General features: G+C 46.1%; 1 protein-coding gene across 10 annotated transcripts in view; it reads right to left on the reverse strand.

Annotated features, from left to right (window-relative positions):
* The window catches only part of LOC123517457, an 87995-nt gene that overhangs the window by 20934 nt on the left and 48166 nt on the right, over positions 1 to 18895 (reverse strand). For 8 of the 10 annotated variants that reach the window (XM_045277523.1, XM_045277526.1, XM_045277525.1 and 5 more), the window contains one exon: positions 4463 to 4517. The gene's annotated coding sequence lies outside the window, so the exon portion shown is untranslated. Of the gene's footprint in view, positions 1 to 4462; positions 4518 to 16544; positions 16615 to 18895 lie in introns of those variants that run through there. The other 2 variants (XM_045277531.1, XM_045277527.1) reach the window with 2 other exon arrangements.

Raw genomic sequence — 18895 nt, forward strand, 5'->3', positions numbered from 1 at the left:
ACACACACACACACACACACACACACACACACACACACACACACACACAGACAGACAGACACACACACACACACACACACACACACACACACACACACACACACACACACACACACACACACACACACACCGTGTAGTGTAGTGGTTAGCACGCTCGACTCACAATCGAGAGGGCCGGGTTCGAGTCCTGGCGCGGCTAGGCAAATGGGCAAGCCTCTTAATGTGTGGCCCCTGTTCACCTAGCAGTAAATAGGTACGGGATGTAACTCGAGGAGTTGTGGCCTCGCTTTCCCGGTGTGTGGAGTGTGTTGTGGTCTCAGTCCTACCCGAAGATCGGTCTATGAGCTCTGAGCTCGCTCCGTAATGGGGAAGACTGGCTGGGTGACCAGCAGACGACCGAGGTGAATTACACACACACACACACACACACACACACACACACACACACACACACACACACACACACACACACGGAAACATGCATTTATTGAAAAAAAAATTCTTAAAATTCTACTACCGGCACATGACACACACACACACACACACACAGAGAGAGAGAGAGAGAGAGAGAGAGAGAGAGAGAGAGAGAGAGAGAGAGAGAGAGAGAGAGAGAGAGAGAGAGAGAGAAGAGAAGAGAAGAGAAGAGAGAGAAGAGAGAGAAGAGAGAGAGAGAGAGAGAGAGAGAGAGAGAGAGAGAGAGAGAGAGAGAGAGAGAGAGAGAGAGAGAAGAGAAGAGAAGAGAAGAGAAGAGAAGAGAAGAGAAGAGAGAGAGAGAGAGAGAGAGAGAGAGAGAGAGAGAGAGAAGAGAAGAGAAGAGAAGAGAGAAGAGAAGAGAAGAACGTCAAGAAGTACATAAAAAGGGGCACCTGAGGGAGATTTAAGATTAATTGTTGAGGGCAGCAGCCGCGTCTGGGCCACCGGAACAGACAACAGCTTCGTGCCCGGCGAGGCGGAACCCAAGCCTGAGGGAGACGGGGCTGTCACGAGCTGCGCACAACACGCCTAGGAAACTTGGCCCATTCGGTGGACCATTGTTGTCTACGGAAGTTTTCGAATGCACTTGGTTTAGAGCAGAAGAAGAGAGTTTCACCATTGTTGTTGTTAGTGGTGGTGGTGGTTATTACTTATTCTTTATCAGTAGTAGTAGTAGTAGTAGTAACAGTAACAGTAGCAGTAGCAGTAGCAGTAGCAGTAGTGATAGTAGTAGTTTTCAGAGCAAAAACACGAAATTGAGACAAATCTGATGGCACTCTAGCCTCCACCAGTGCCAGACCTGATCCTTTGCCCTCACCATGCCTCGACAACGCAGCCTTGGCTCTCTCAGCCCCAATTTAGGTATGGGTGACGTGTGGGCAGTGCTTCATCACTGATAGGAGGGGCGACAGTGACGTTAACATTCTCGGTGAAGGCATGAGGGGGTAGAGGTGAAGGTACGCCTCGAAAATCAACTGTATTTCTAAATCGTTCGTTGATAGAAAAAAAAAAAAAACGGAAATACGACAGTTAATCTTACCATTCGTGTGAAAACCGCAATAAAAGGTACATTTATCATGGTATTCTTTCTGCAGTTTACTTTTACAATCTTGTAATGGAAGAAGAAGGAGAAAAGTTTCATCGTGCAACGCCATCTGGAAAAGCTCCATTGAAACATTCCTTCGACCTCTTAAGCTTTGTTCCCGATCATTCATGTCTTGGCCACAGATGTACACATAAAGGATGCTGACAGCGGCATCTCAACCCTCATTACCTTGGACAACAGACACTCTCAACAGACAATCAAAGTCTAGTCCTGCGGCGACAGTCCGGCACGCCCATACAGAGCTCCGGGCACTCGTCGCCAAAGGAGTCGCCTCACCGTGGGACTTCTCCAACAGCCTCAAACGCCACCCTGGATTTCACACCGGTGTTACTGATGCTTTTGCTGTTCTGCCGGACGCTACACACATATTCCGCGCAATATTCTTACTCTAAATGCCACTAATAATGGAAATTGGAAGACTCGTTCCCGTCATCATGGTCACCACAATCACTAACAACAAAAACGTGGTTCCAATCCCCAAAACGAAAGTTGATATAGAAAGTAATAAATGAAAGTGAAGTTGTAGATGTGGTTCCTCACCAAAATCTTTGAAACTCGGCATATTATTGAGTGTTTTCTTCTTTTTACTAAAGTGAAGTGAAGTGTGTGTGTGTGTGTGTGTGTGTGTGTGTGTGTGTGTGTGTGTGTGTGTGTGTGTGTGTGTGTGTGTGTGTGTGTGTGTGTGTGTGTGTGTGTGTTTTCATTTTCATCACCTTTCACGAAGTCACGACGCCCAGACCTAATCTAACCTCAACACACCCAACCTCATCCCTTAATCTTTAGTCTAACCCACCTTCACACTACAGCCGCCCCCATCAGGAGGTCAAGCTGACCTTCACCCCTCACCTCCCGTCGCCCCTATTGTCACATGAATCACCATTTCTATAACACTTTCGACGCCATCACATTAACCTTTTCCCATTCCCCTTCATCGCACTCCACTTTCTCGTGAGTGCGCTGGCTGCCTCCCTTCACTCGCTTCCCTTCGTTCTCAATGGCGGTGAGAAGCTGGAGGAGTTCGTGACGGCGGGAGTCAGTGTGCGGGGGCAAACAATAGGACCCACCACCACCAGGCACAGTGTTGCAGAGCCCTCGTTAGCATCGGCTGGTGCCTGTATCGGTGAGAGGTTTCTTTCTCCCATCTGGCTGCCATACTTGAGTGGAGCACCAGCGAGTTATACGCACCACCTAAAGCTGCTGAGCCAATGGTAGACGACTGAACTACTGAGGTTCTTTAGATGATGATGCGGAGTTTCTCTCTTTGACCTTTCTGAGATATACATACATAAATACCAGCAGCCAACGAGGTAGCCAGTAAGATAAACGAACGTACACACACACGTAACCACATAGATAGACGGAGAGAAAATTAAGCAACCACGCACCCTTCCATCCCTTTCCCTAGACAATGAAGAATACTCAGCAATCAGGTGGCTAGAGGCAGAGTCAATAAGAAGCCTCAAACGATCACCTACAGAGTAATAGTATTCAAACTCAAATAATTATGTATGTACGTATGTTTTATGCACGAAGACTGTCACAGAGAGTGCAGGTGTGTTTAATTTCCACGGATTACCTTATGTTACGTATATATCTATCTATACACGAGAGAGAGAGAGAGAGAGAGAGAGAGAGAGAGAGAGAGAGAGAGAGAGAGAGAGAGAGAGAGAGAGAGAGAGAGAGAGAGAGAGAGAGAGAGAGAGAGAGAGAGAGAGAGAGAGAGAGAGAGAGAGAGAGAGAGAGAGAGAGAGAGAGAGAGAGAGAGAGAGAGAGAGAGAGAGAGAGAGAGAGAGAGAGAGAGAGAGAGAGAGAGAGAATCCATTCTACTAGTGATGCTCTGTTAGTACACAGCCATTAAGAGACACCGATGACAGAGAACGAGAGTGTAGAACGAGTGTGGTTGCGGTACTGACCACACGAGCAGGTGACACTGGAAGACACGCAGAACCAGAGCTATGAAGTGAAGGAATATGTATGAGCGTGAAATGGGTGCGTGAGAGTCTTGGGCGTTACGGTGGAGTGTGGAAGGGAGGTAGACGTAATATTCTGTGGGATGTGTTTTTTTTTTTTTGTGTGTGTGTTACGTACAGTTTGTAGCAGGGACGTGATATGTGCTATATTCCTAGTGTCCAAGGCATGTAATGTTATTGTTTGTGCCTGGGGGAGGAAAGTTAATATTATTGGTGATGTGAGGACGGTGGGTAATGATACGTGGGCCAAACAACAAGACCTACGGAACAGAGAGCATCTGACACTTTTGTATGGGAATTGAGTTTGTTTTCACCACTTAGGGAAGGAATTTTCACATAAAGGGAACTCTCTCTATAAACATAAACACACACACACACACATACACACACAACCTCGTCCTATCTACTTCATCAAAGAAACTACAGGGCAATGGAAGAGACGAGGGATGAGGAGCGATATGATTAGTACTTCAAGATTCGCGCCTTCGTGATGTAAAAGGCCTGACTATGAGTGCAGCTCGTGAATGTCCGGGAAGCATGGTGAGGTGCGCGGTGTCAAGGTATGGGAATTACTACAGCAGTATGGCGTGAGTCGTAGCTGATGAAGTCCATTCCCACGGACGACTGTCTTTCCAGCTGACGCGTGATGTGGAGTCTGGAGCTGTTCCCACCTTAATAGTGGTGGTGGTGGTGGTGGTGGTGGTGGTGGTGGTGGTGATGGTGGTGGGATGTTCATGTTGACGATGATGAATAGTAGGAACAACTATACATACACACGCGTGAGTCCATACACATACAAGGACACTCAGACCAAAAAGGCAGAGCGGCAGAAAGTATTTCATAAATAATGACGACACATTAACAGTGCGCGTGTCCCTGAGGAGCACGGTGACACCTGCCGCACCAGGCTTACCTGCACCAGGAAGTCGCCATCAGCGGGCACACTGTCGGGAGGGGGACGACCCCATCTGCAAAGAAGAGAAAAGTCCGTCAGTACAATGGTCGTCTTAACATACTTCTCTTTTTACAACCTTTTACCATGGACCTGCGCTTTTCATGCCACTATACCTAAAAGGAACTGGCATAAAACCCGTGCATGCTGAAAGGAATATCGCTACCGTTGTTGTCAAAAGAAGTAAAAGCTGCGCCCCGCGTCCGGAGGGGATCAAGGGAACCGCACTATTGACTCCTGAGACTGTGCACACACGTCCACCGAGGTGCCTCAGAGGACGCCAGATTTAGTTTCAGTGTGACATGATTACGATGGAATGTGTTTCAATTTCGGTTCAGGATCAAAGTAAGGGGCCAGGAAGGGCAGGGGATAAGAGGTCATTAACTTGTCCCGTACTACTACACAAAGTGAAAAAAAATGCAAGAAGGATCTCTGTATCACTTTTACTCATTCCACAAGGCATTAAGAGCGGCGAAACTGATGGCAAGAGGACTGACTCACATTCTCAGCTTTTGTGTCCCGTAAAGGCCAGTGCTCCCACAACGTGGTCTGCAGCGCCGGGCACCTAAACTTCCTGCACCTCCCGTCTATAAACACGAACACGAACACGTACACACACACGTAAACACACACACACACCCACACCCACACACACACACACACACACACACACCGTTCATTCGATATATTTTCACATTTAACGGTCTGGTGGGTTAAAGTATCCCCTTTAGCCCATAAACTCCCGTGAAAAGCCCACATGGTACAAAAAAAAAAAAAAAAAAAAAAAGAAACCAAGAAATGTGAATAATGGGAGACACATGTCCCTCCTACCTCCACTGCCGTCAAAGAGGAAACAAGAAGGGAATACAGAAAAAAACAGAGTATCAATAGAAAAAAATTTGTTAAATGAATACCTTTTCAGTTCACTAACTTTCTATTTTTTCACAAATTTCTTTTATCTTATTTAAATTTAGGAATAATATGTTCCGTTATTTTTTTCCTTGCGCGGGAACCAACGCGTCATCACAGTCACATCGCCACCAAGACAGTCACGTCCAGTGAATCGAATACCGTATTTATATATCAGAGCTTTGACTTGTGTTTCGACAAATGCCGGCACGTAGTACGGATGTGAGGGTGCTGGAGTGCATGTCAGGAGCGCCCGCCACCAGCACGTCGCGGTGAGCGCCCTCCGCATTCCCTCTGCGATGATGTTATGCGCTTTTCTTTGTGTTTGTGTTTGCTCCTCGGGTTACTGCCTCTCTGCCTGCCCGGCCTGCTCCTGCTCAACTTCCGTGACTTGCCCCACACCCCCTTTGTTGCTTCCTCACCTCCCCTCCCGATCACACCCTCTTTCTCTCTCTCTCTCTCCCTCTCTCTACACAGCATTAAGACAACGATTCCGTTATCAAAAGATCAATTAGAAAATTTACAGACTGTCAAACAACGAGGTCGGAAGACAAGCGGTGTGTAGTAGCGGTGAAGTGTGTAAGACCTCGCGCGAATGGTTATCTGCGAGAGTTGTGGGAGGCCTGTTTCTTGGTCACCTCCTTGTCTTCTTGAGCGTAATACCGAATATGTACTTACTGACGGTGCACTATGTCTACTCTGTCCAATTCTTCTTTTTTATCTATCTACTTTGCCGCAAAGACGCTCGTACACCAATTTCACGTGACCATAAACCAGAAAGGGATGTAATGGTGGAGTCCTTCTTCGGGTCACATGCAGCACACCAAAAAATAAAGACTAAAGATTACGATTGGTGAGTATGAATAACCCTCATTACATCCTTCTTTGGCCTTGTGTCTAGTGCTCTTATGGCTGTCAAATGTTGCGTTCGCCTGCGTGTTGTTGCGAGTTCCCAAAGCCGTGGTTGTAAAATGAAGCCGGGAGGAAGTACAAGAGTGTTCAGAAATTATGAAAGCTCAATGAGGCTGTGCTTGATTTCACAAGGCATGGGAAGTTCGAAGAGGCGCCAATGAAGGTCAAGCGTGGGTGCCCAGGAGACGAGGGGACGGAATTCAAGGATATCCAGGCACGAGATCATGCATGGCTGAGTTACAACACCTAAACCACAAGCTCCTAGTGTGTGTGTGTGTGTGTGTGTGTGTGTGTGTGTGTGTGTGTGTGTGTGTGTGCGTGTGCGTGTGTGTGTGTGTGTACGTTTGGGGGGGATATAACGAGTGAGGAGGGGACGATAACCTTGAGCAGGTCAGATTAATACGTTGCTTCACTGGCGGCAGGGAAAAAAATACGTGATATCGAGCTACAAAGATATCAAATCAACAACGGCTTTGTCAACAAGGCGCCAATGATTGCAAAGAATATATATAACGTGGAGAGAGACCGTCGATCGGGCAGCGATAGGTCAGCAAACAAGTCAATAAGAAAGTGACATCACACTCTAAGAATAAAGATTTAACCTTATGTCTTGTTTAGTAAATGTTAAATGTCACGGTGTGATGAAGCACTGAAATAAACATGGCAGGTCACCATGAGTGAGTGGAGATGGCGAAGGCTGTCACTTGACGACACGCGTCCACCTCACCCTTCACACCTGTTCATCGCCACCCCGCCCCCCCAAAAAATTTATATATATATATATATATATATATATATATATATATATATATATATATATATATATATGACAGTACTCCTGGAATTGATACATTCGTTCACAGTCAATTACGTGTTGCGGAATCTTCTGGTTTTAGTCACCACCACCACTATATCACCATCACCACCACCTCAAACACCATCAGCATTACAATCTTCACTCCCATCATCAGGGTTGTCCCACCTCGCCCTGTCACGCCCGCCCACTCCTCCGCCTGCAGTTCCGCCTCGCCGGGTTTGCCTTGGGCGTGGTCTAACCTTCGTATTAGTTCAAGTGTGCGTGAAAAGTCCACGTGCTACGAAGTGGCGTGGGATCAGCGTTGTTGAGTCAGCTAAACTAACAAACTTTCTCTCACGTAATGCCAAGTAAACTGGCAGAAAAACTGGCACTGGATTTATGAAGGCCACACCTCACGACGGGCGGTATTCACGGACTACAGTTTCATGCAAAAAGGTAAGATCTTCCGGAGATAAAGATAAAACGAATATATAGTCACTTCATACCTCAGGGCGTGGCTGGACGTCACTATTACTTTTGAGAGCCAATTACTTCCCTTCATTTAAGGTCAAGTGGAAGAAAACGTACATGAAAGAGATTGTGTGCTTGTATAAGGATGAAGGAGGAGGTTGCGGAAAAAAAAAAATGTACTTCCACCGGTTGAACGACAACTCACTAGTCCTTATATGCATAAGTATCTCTTCACTGTTGCCAGGTACTGACAGCACAAGGGCATTGGAAAGTGAAGGAAAGTTGTCTGAATGGTAGGGATCAAAATCCTGCTCCTCTGGTTCATGATAAAACCTCACCACCATCAGGACTCCCTCATGACTAAGAGTATCAAGCAATTACGAACGAGTGATCAGCCTTAGAAAAAAAAAAATCTTATAAACTGCCAAACCATTTTACAACCCTTTGCCAACAAAAAGAGAAAACGGACGAAGACGAATTGCTTTCTTTTAACGGACATAGAAGAGAAAATAGAGACGACAATCAACTTTTGCATGAGGAAACCTGCTGTTGCTGGAGCTAGTGATAACTGACACAGGTGTTGGCTCGTGGGGGAAAACGAAATGCAGCGAGTTAGGACAAAGATAGAGAGAGAGTGTGTGTGTGTGTGTGTGTGTGTGTGTGTGTGTGTGTGTGTGTGTGTGTGTGTGTGTGTGTGTGTGTGTGTGTGAGAGAGAGAGAGAGAGAGAGAGAGAGAGAGAGAGAGAGAGAGAGAGAGAGAGAGAGAGAGAGAGAGAGAGAGAGAGAGAGAGAGAGAGAGAGAGAGAGAGAGAGAGAGAGAGAGAGAGAGAGAGAGAGAGAGAGAGAGAGAGAGAGAGAGAATGTACACGTAAACCTTCTTTCTCCGCTTCCTTCACCTCGTCCTCGTCCTCCTATCATTGGCGGACATCCTCACCATCACTCACTGTCCAGAAAGTGCCTACTCACAAGACAAGTGCTCAGGGACGTCAAAACACTGGAGTAAATTTCCCTTCACCCGCTGCGCCATGAGACTTAACATGACCAATTAGAAAAAAAAAAAAAACTAGAATTACTACTGGATGAATTACAACAACTCAGAAACTCCCTGCCTGCTATTGTATTTCCATCTTCTTACGACTTGACTTCTTTCAAGAGCTAGGAAGGTTTCAAGACTTATGTCCCAGAATTTTGGCTAACTCAATGACTCTTTTAGGGAACTGGTAATCCAACGAGCCTTTTTTTTTTTTTTTTGATGCCCTTGGCCAGCTTCCCCTCTTCCATAAAAAGAAAAAAAAAATCACACCTAGAAAAATAGATAAAAGTAAGATTTTGAGCTCCACCCTTCACATTCTCTCTTCTTCTTCCAATGTAAGCTGGATGGGAGAATGAATAAATAAAGTATCTTCAAATTTATCTCTGCGCCGTACCTCTGCTATACATTCAAAGGCTACACGGGTTTTCAAGAGCGTTTGTTTATGGTTTTAGTGACTGAATAAAGTTTTCTACAGTATCGACAGTTGAAACACTCTTGACAACCCCGATAATCATCTCTATGGCCTTTGAAAATAGCTGTAGTGAGAGAATAGTGTTTCTGAATACTGGTCTATGTAAGTGCCGTGGGTGAGTATCTTTATTTGGCCACACATATTTGCCTTTCAATAATTTTGTCTTATTTCTTCTCGATCTAATCATACTCATACTGTTCTCATCCATGCTCCCACAATTCTTCCATTTCCTCTTCCTTCTCTTCTATTTAGCTCGCTCACTCGCTGACGGATGCAGAAACTAAGAGAGGCTGTAAATCAATAGTCAGTCGTGGTTACGGTGGAGAGGGAGGAACTCAAGCCCGGCGGTGTGGGGAGGGAAGGGGCGAGGCGAGGTCACCATCACCACTTCCATTGTTGTTGCTGTTGCTGCTTATGTTATTACTTGATGCATTGAATGACTGAATATTTCTTAGTATGACTGTCACTATTACTACTATTGTGTACTATCTGTGTATTTTTATTTGTTTTCTTATGTGTATGTGTCATTTTTTAAAGTAAGAGAGGAGAACTGGCCAAGGGCAACACAAATATATAGAGAAAAAGGTCCACTCAGTTGCTAGTCTCCTTATAGGCTTATAGAAATGCATATATATGTATGTATGGCAAGTTCCACGTCCGTATACGTATAAAAACACCTTTCATCAGTAATTGTATCGTATTGTGGACATTTCTTGCCTATTTTTTTTGCTGAATATTTTCTTACTAACATTTTTTTCATATACGTATTTTTTCCTTTTCCAGTTGAAGGTTGACGCGATACATTAAACAAAAAATTATGGAAGGCTGGCATGACGAGAGAGAGAGAGAGAGAGAGAGAGAGAGAGAGAGAGAGAGAGAGAGAGAGAGAGAGAGAGAGAGAGAGAGAGAGAGAGAGAGAGAGAGAGAGAGAGAGAGAGAGAGAGAGAGAGAGAGAGAGAGAGAGAGAGAGAGAGAGAGAGAGAGAGAGAGAGAGAGACATTGAGGAATGGATTATGGTAAAGAAAATAGAAGTGGTAAAAAAAAAAATGCAAAAGAACATCCCGAGGAGGAGGAGGAGGAGGAGGAGGAGGAGGAGGAGGAGGAGGAGGAGGAGGAGGAGGAGGAGGAGGAGGAGGATACAGGTGTGACGGTCGACCCATTAACATACAAGGGAGATGTGCCTGCGGGGGAGGAGGAGGAGGAGGAGGAGGAGGTGGTAAAGGAAACAGAGGAAGAAGGTGGGAGGAAGGAGGAGGAGGTAGACCGGAGAAGAGAGGAGGGGAGGAGGGGTGGGTCACTGTGTCACGGGGATCAGCTTCCAGTCACTCTCCTCCTCCTCCTCCTCCTCCTCCTCCTCCTCCTCCTCCTCCTCTTCTTCTTCTTCTTCTTCTTCCTCCTCCTCCTCCTCCAGCGACGTATGAGGCACTGTGATATTAAGTCGTCAAAGAGAGAGAGAGAGAGAGAGAGAGAGAGAGAGAGAGAGAGAGAGAGAGAGAGAGAGAGAGAGAGAGAGAGAGAGAGAGAGAGAGAGAGAGAGAGAGAGAGAGAGAGAGTAAAAACAAAGCCTAATTGCCACGAACCGTCTATGGAAAGTCAAGCTGAAGAAGGCGTTGGTTATTATCACACACACACACACACACACACACACACACACACACACACACACACACACACACACACACACACACACACACACACACACACACACACACACACACACACCACAAACTCACACACACAAGGTATCCACACAAGGTATCAGCTGTCCTCTTCAGTCCTGCCTACACACAGTCTTGCCTTACACTCCAGCCACAAGCCTGAACTCTTACAAGCTTCTCCATATACGTTAACTCCTCTTGCCTTACTCTTTATTTGCTACTACCACACCTACACACCTTTCACCTGCATCGTCACCTCTGTCCTACACCTGATACTGACGTCACGTTGTCTACCTCCCATATCTACAAAAGTTTCCAAGTCTTCTTTGTATTATCATCAGCAGGCTAACCTAACTTCCACTCATGATCGTGAAGTGACGGTATCTCTACCCCTATATTTATTTACAGAAGGTTTCAGTTTTCTTTTAATTACTAGCAACAGACTAACCGAAGTTCCATTTAATCTCTTCACTACCATGACGCGTTTTCATATTCATTCTATTTACTACATGTTGACTTCATACAGCTTCAGAAACTTATTAAGGGATTGAAATAGTGAAGAATTTAGTTATTAATCTTCTGACCTCCACAGACCCTTTCTAATGTAAATAAAATCGTCTAATCACACCCAAAACTCAGGGTAAAAATGCGTCCCTAGTACTGAAAGATTTGACATATTTATGGATGAAAATGACGGTGAAAATAAAAATGCGTTTAACTAATACAGGAATTGCCACGTGTAGTTCTGATGGGTTCTTGCAGGCTCCTTTATTTTGTTTCGCTTCTTATGTTTTTCTGGAATTATTAGTGTGACCAAGAGTATTTTCACGATTCGAGTTACAGTTTAATGAGGATTCTGTGTTACTGATTAGCAAAACGTCATTAGAATCCAACTAAAACAAATATCTGTGACCTTTAAAAATTGTCCTCACGAAAATCTAGAGTTTAAAATGCGACCCAGTGTCTCATTCGTGTGTGTGTGTGTGTGTGTGTGTGTGTGTGTGTGTGTGTGTGTGTGTGTGTGTGTGTGTGTGTGTGTGTGTGTACGAACCTACCTCACACTCTCCCGTACACATATACAAACACGCGTCAGGTTTGTCTCCCCATGCAGGTCACGTGATTCAATATTGATGTTCATGAGCTCAAGTTATTCTGCACCAGCTTTTAACGGGAGGCCGCGTCCACGGTGCATGACGCAAGCCTGACCGCGACACACTGACCGCAGGGAGGTGAAGGAGGAGGAGGAGGAGGAGGAGGAGGAGGAGGAGGAGGAGGAGGAGGAGGAGGAGGAGGAGGAGGGGGAGAACTGAGAGGCAAATGAAGGTAGGTTTAAGGAGATTATATAGTCGATGTCGTGGCCGTCTTTCAACTCCTTCTCTTCCTCTCCCCTTTTTCTTTTGTTCTGTCCTTTTCTTTCTCTTCTTTTTTTTATCCCGTTCTTTTCATATCTCTTTTTTTCCTCTTTTCCCTCTCCTCTTTTTTTTCTTCCTATCACCTTCCTCTGTCAACTCCTCCCCCTCTGTTTTTGCTTCCATTCCTCCTTATTTCTTGCTCCCTCCATCCTTCGCCCTATTTCTCCATTCCTCTACTAAAACAATCTACAACATTCTTTAAATTCTTCCAAACGGAGATTCACTTCTTTATTTTTTCTACTATCATTTATTATCAGTATTGTTTTTATTATTACTATTATCCTGCTTCTTCACTATCCTCCAGGAAGGGAAAGGAGGAGTGAGGCAAGGAATAAGGATGTGAAAGAGACCAAAAAGGGGAAGTTTTAAGGGAAAATCCACCGGGTGACAAATTTAAAGTCGAAGTAAATAGATGCAACAAATATATTCTAAGACACTTGTGAAGATGCAAAGGAGGACACTACAGAGAAGGAAGAGAAATTTAGTAGTGAATAACCTTGGTGAAAACAGGAAAGGAAAAGGAAAAGGAGGAATGAGAGAGAGAGAGAGAGAGAGAGAGAGAGAGAGAGAGAGAGAGAGAGAGAGAGAGAGAGAGAGAGAGAGAGAGAGAGAGAGAGAGAGAGAGAGAGAGAGAGAGAGAGAGAGAGAGAGAGAGAGAGGGGGGGAGGGGAGATATACAAACAACAATAGTGAGTTTTTCTTCATAAGGCTTTTTTGTAATAAGATACAGAAAATTAGAAGAGAAGAAGAAAGAGGAGGAGGAGGAGGAGGAGGAGGAGGAGGAGGAGGAGGAGGAGGAGGAGGAGGAGTAGGAGGAGGAGGAGGAGCGTTCACGGTATCCTTGAGAAACCAGTCTGAACATCATGTATGTGTTATCCTCCCGTTACCTCCAGTCCCTTCTCCCAACACACACACACACACACACACACACACACACACTGCCAGAGAGAGAGAGAGAGAGAGAGAGAGAGAGAGAGAGAGAGAGAGAGAGAGAGAGAGAGTTGCTGTAAACCATCTCCATCCGGAAAGAAAATCTACAATGAACAAAAATAGAAGTAAGAAAAGCAAGTGAAGAGGAGAAACTAAATAGAAAAGAGGAAGTTCATACAAAGAACGAGGCGAATGAGAACAAGAAAACAGAAGCAACGAAAGCAAAGAAGGAAATATCGGAATAGAAAAAGAAAGAAAGGAGTAAAGAGAGAAATAGAGGAGGGATAAGGAAGCGGTGGAAGAGAGAGAGAGAGAAAGAGAAAGAGGAGAGGCAACGCGCCAGTCATTGTAGAGACAGACCCACACTGAAGCTGGTGACCCACATCTGAGGAGGAGGAGGAGGAGGAGGAGGAGGAGGAGGAGGAGGAGGAGGAGGAGGAGGAGGAGGAGGAGGAGGAGGAGGAGGAGGAGGAGGAGACAGGAAGAGGAAATAAAGAAACGGAACGCATGCCTTCTATATATCATGAGAACAAAGGTCTGGGCGAGGAGGAGAAGGGAGAGGCAGATGAGAGATAAAAAGATGGGTGACAAAATTCTGGAGCAAATACAATAGATGGGAATGGCGATGACATCACGCCATTAACAAACACCGCATTCACATCACCATACCTCCGCCCATAAATGAACCACACGAACGTTCAGGTGCAGCCCAGTCAGTGTCTTCTACAAGCACAGGTAAGTTCATTATGCCAATCGACCAAGTCACCCTTCCGTAACACCTGCATGACGCTTTAGTGCATCATGGATCTCTTATGGCGCCGTGCCAGGCTGAGCTCAAGGGGCGGCACGGACCTGCAGCATGAATAATGTCCCGCTGCACCTGCATGACGTCTGCCTCACACAATAACGGGCTCACCCAGGGCTCAGCGAGGGGCCAGCGGTGACACGCCAGTAAAGGAGAATAAAGTTATTTGATTATGCGGCAGATAACTTGTTTGGAGCGTTGGTTAAGTCTATAGTAATGATGAAGGATGGCATGGTGTGGCAGGGAGTGGCAGAGGGAGCGGCAGGGAGCAGCTGTATACTAGCCAGCGGGAGAAAGCCCGGCGGGGTTACGTCACACGGCTGGAGGCGGCGGCAGTGGACTTCTCTCTCTGGGGTCGAGGCCGCGTGGGTGCAGGACTGACGCGGCGCCCTCCATGCACACGCACCAAGGCGGCCAGAGGGTCTTAGACGACGCTACACACCCACCTGTCGCTTACTATGCACGTAGAAGCTTCCCGTGACGCAGGCATGGTTGGTTTTTTAATGCGGGAAGGAACTCAACATGCGGTGGATCATTAGTTGAAAAGCACGTGTTAATGATAAGCCTGGTGATGCAGAGAGGGGGGAAAAAAATATTGGTGCAATTAAAACTCCCCTTCATATTACCTTCCTTCGCCATGAATAAAACATACGCGCTAAGGGGATGAATTTTACAATGCTTATATCTGATCACGTCACTAACACATGCAGCAAGAGAGAGAGAGAGAGAGAGAGAGAGAGAGAGAGAGAGAGAGAGAGAGAGAGAGAGAGAGAGAGAGAGAGAGAGAGAGAGAGAGAGAGAGAGAGAGAGAGAGAGAGAGAGAGAGAGAGAGAGAGAGAGAGAGAGAGAGAGAGTGTGTGTGTGTGTGTATGTGGGGGGGGGGAGAAAATAGGTTCTTCCGTTAACACAAGCTTGCGCTACATGCGAACGAAAAGAAAGAAAAACGGGATGCTTTCCTGCCACACGCGACCTACTGATTATCGCCTCTCCTCCTCCTCCTCCTCCTCCTCCTCCTCCTCTTCCTCCTCCTCGTAACTAAAAACACAGACACTTACATTATAACCCGCACGAACATTAGAAAAAAAAAAAAAAAACACGAAAATATAAAAAAAGACAACGAAACAAACTGGAGAAAAAAATCAAATATAATGAAGAGGAATGAGGAATGAAAAGATAAACAAATGCCAAAAGAAAGATGGGGGAAGCAGGGAAGTGTGAAAAAACAGATAAAGGAGTGAAAAATGAGGATGAAAACAATGAAAATATTGGGAAAGAGAAATGAGAGCACGCAGGAAATATGAGAGGAGGAGGAGGAGGAGGAGGAGGAGGAGGAGGAGGAGGAGGAGGAGGAGGAGGAGGAGATGTTGAAATGGGGACGTATTGCACAGCCTAAAAAAAAGGTAACAAGTTGTGGGTGTGGGAGAGTGGAGTAAGTATGACGAGTGGTGGATCAGAAGACGTGAGGGTGAGAGTGGTAGTAAGTGGCGGAGAGAGAGAGAGAGAGAGAGAGAGAGAGAGAGAGAGAGAGAGAGAGAGAGAGAGAGAGAGAGAGAGAGAGAGAGAGAGAGAGAGAGAGAGATGAAAGAGGGCGTGCGAATGAGTGAGAGCGAGGTGCGTGATGCGGAAAGATGAGAGGAGAGATGGAAGACACAAGAATATCAGGACCCACCCTGCCCCCTCAAAAAATAATTGAAATAATAATAATAATAATAATAATAATAAATAACAAATAAAAACAAGTCTATTTATGTCAATCCCTTTCGTCACTTAATGTCCCTTTTCCCATAAATTCACCAAATCATCTCTCAAAAACTCATAAACACCACAAATAACCAACACATCACTAAATCTACAAGAAGGAACAACTGACGAGGAAAAAACGAAGAGCAGTGAGCAGAGGAGACTTTTCGAAGGGATAAGTGATGATGGAGGGAACGAAGGTGAGAAATGATGGGAGAAAGGAGGAGGTACCAAGGCAGGGAGTGATGAATGACTGGCGAGTAAGGAAATGAAGGGGGAAGGGAGATGAAAAACAGTGGTATGGTGAGAGAATGGAAGGGAAGGGAACAAATTCATATATGTTTCGTAATAATGAGAATGGTGTGCTGGGAAACGGAAGGCTCAGGTAAGAAGTGAAGGCAGGGAGGTCACGCCAGGTCACGCAGGGGTGCTAGGAGGCCTTATTAGTAGTAGTAGTGGTGGTGGTGGTGGTGGTGGTGGTGGTGGTGGAGGTGGAGGGGGTCACGTCCATGGCACCTGACCCTGGGGTAACTGTGTGTGTGTGTGTGTGTGTGTGTGTGTGTGTGTGTGTGTGTGTGTGTGTGTGTGTGTGTGTGTGTGTGTGTGTGTGTGAGAGAGAGAGAGAGAGAGAGAGAGAGAGAGAGAGAGAGAGAGAGAGAGAGAGAGAGAGAGAGAGAGAGAGAGAGAGAGAGAGAGAGAGAGAGAGAGAGAGAGAGAGAGAGAGAGAGAGAGAGAGAGAGAGAGGAAACCAGATGAAATAAACAAGAACAGCAACGCCGCCACCACCACCACAACACAACTACTACTACTACTACTACTACTACTACTACTACTACTACTACTACTACTATTACTAATACTACTAATAATATCAACAACAACAAAACCAAAAGCCGCAGCCCTGCCCCAGATCAACGCCCTCGAAAGGTTGCTGAGGAGAAAGGAAGACGCACCACAGTCGGCAAGATTCTCCACCTAAAAAAAAACAAAAAAAACAATCAAGTTATTTCATCTTTTTACACGAATACCCCAGAATTTATTTTTGTTTTAACCTTTGTCGCCTAATTAATTGCGTGACAAGCACCGCCGCTCATTTTTTCTCTATTCAGGATGGACTATAATTGGATGAAAAAAAAAGAGATTAATCTGCCACCCAATGTTTTACGGAGCGGGAGGAACAAAGGACTCCAAGTGAATGAATGAATAGTAACTGAATGAACGTTGAATTTAGGCACTGTTCAATACACGCCGGATTAAAAAGTTCAATGCAATGTGAATACTCGAATACTCAAGTGAAAAGAATGGACAGAATGAACAGATATACAACCAAGGAGCCCAAGAGAGAGAGAGAGAGAGAGAGAGAGAGAGAGAGAGAGAGAGAGAGAGAGAGAGAGAGAGAGAGAGAGAGAGAGAGAGAGAGAGAGAGAGAGAGAGAGAGAGAGAGAGAGAGAGAGAGAGAGAGAGATGTTAACCCTCAAGAGCAGACCAGGAGGCTAGTGTATCCAAGCTCTATCTATCAGCACTTTGTAACACGATGGGGGAGTGGACGGGCCCTACACCGCATCGCAGCCGCTTAAGTAACAGTGAAGAGCGCTAATATTTCACGTAATAATATCGTGTTCTATTCATGAAGCTTCGTCGTTCTCAACCGCACAATTCCTGCCGTTTATCTTCCTCCTTCCCCTATTCCTCGTTCACCGGCATTCCTTCTACAGTACAGGCACAGTTTCATCGTTCACAGGTGGAAGAGGCAGCCCGTGATGAAACAAGGAAAGTAAGATTGAGGTGCAGGGAGAGATCACGGTCACTGGACGGGCTGGGTGTGGGGCGGGGGGCAACACACACACACACACACACACACACACACACACACACACACACACACCGAGAAGCACGCGATGAAAAACAATGGAAGGGTATCAGTATGGCTCCATAATGTAACCTGAGACCCGACGGAGAAGGGACGAGCTGAGCAGGGGTCAAGAATGCACAGGTTCCCGCCCTCGCCCCTCAGCACTCCGCCTCCCTTCCCCTCCCTCCCGCTCCCTCTCGGCTACGGTGACCCACATCCGACACAAAGCGGCACCACTACAGCCTCTCGGTGACCTATCTCGGCCTGTCAAATAATCTACGCTTCTGAATGTCATACTAACACTCAGGGCACACAGCTGGGTCCCTCGCCTGCAGGTGTGGGGAATCAGAACGTAAGAAAACGCCCACACATGCCACCAATTCCTTGCACTGGGTAGATAGATCTGTGAGCGAAAGAGCATCGCCTTGACCGCGTTTTGCTGTACTGTTGCCGTGAGCATTATCTACCCACGAGACACGAGCAACCCCGGTACTCTGCTCGCTGCCGTGACTCGGGAAGGCCAGGCTATAAGGCACAGCTCTCAAAGGACCAGGAGATGGGCGAGGAAGATGCAAATACCATAGAAGAAAACGTGGTGGTAATTATGTGCAAGGCAGCGTCTGGAAGGTCCTCTGTACGTGTAGCATCTTGCGGCGTGGAGGTTAGCAGCGGGTTCGCTCTGAATGCGTCCCACAAACAAGACTTTTATTTCCCCTTCTTCACAACCTTCAAGACGAGTACTTCAAGACTAAACTATACATTGTTACGTTATTGTTGGTACTTCATATTTTTTCTTGTGTACAGCCATGTTGGTGATGGTGGAGTACAATACAGTTTGATAGAAGTATGAGCTAGTGTTGTGTGAATGATGATGATGGTGGTAATGGCCGTGGAAGGAGGCACCCACCCTGGTGGCACAACCCACGGTCAGGTTGAAAGAAAATCTGTCACCGTTTTCCGCATGGCGTAAAAAAGGCTATACTTCTATTCCTACTAAGCGACAGAACGTAACGTCTTGTATCGCCTACACATATTCAGGCAGGACGTCAGCCTGGTGCAGAGAAACTTCATGATCATTATTACCTGCAGCAGCATGAGAAACAATTGTGTCGCGGTGGGTGTTGCTCTACCTTTATCACTACAGCTACTGAAGCCAAAACAAGGGAAACGAAGAAACGCCATGAGAATCTAAGAATAGGAGTAACCCGATAAGCTGACCCGGATGTTGTAACGAGTCACACGAAACACCTTGTCACCTTGCTTTCCCTCCCTAAGAAAATATAGCTAATATGGGGAGAAGGACGCCGGCACACACACACACACACACACACACACACACACACACACACACACACACACACACACACACACACCACACCCACACACACACACACACACACGTTA

This window comes from Portunus trituberculatus, chromosome 42, assembly GCF_017591435.1.
Source record: "Portunus trituberculatus isolate SZX2019 chromosome 42, ASM1759143v1, whole genome shotgun sequence".
NCBI lineage: Eukaryota > Metazoa > Arthropoda > Malacostraca > Decapoda > Portunidae > Portunus > Portunus trituberculatus.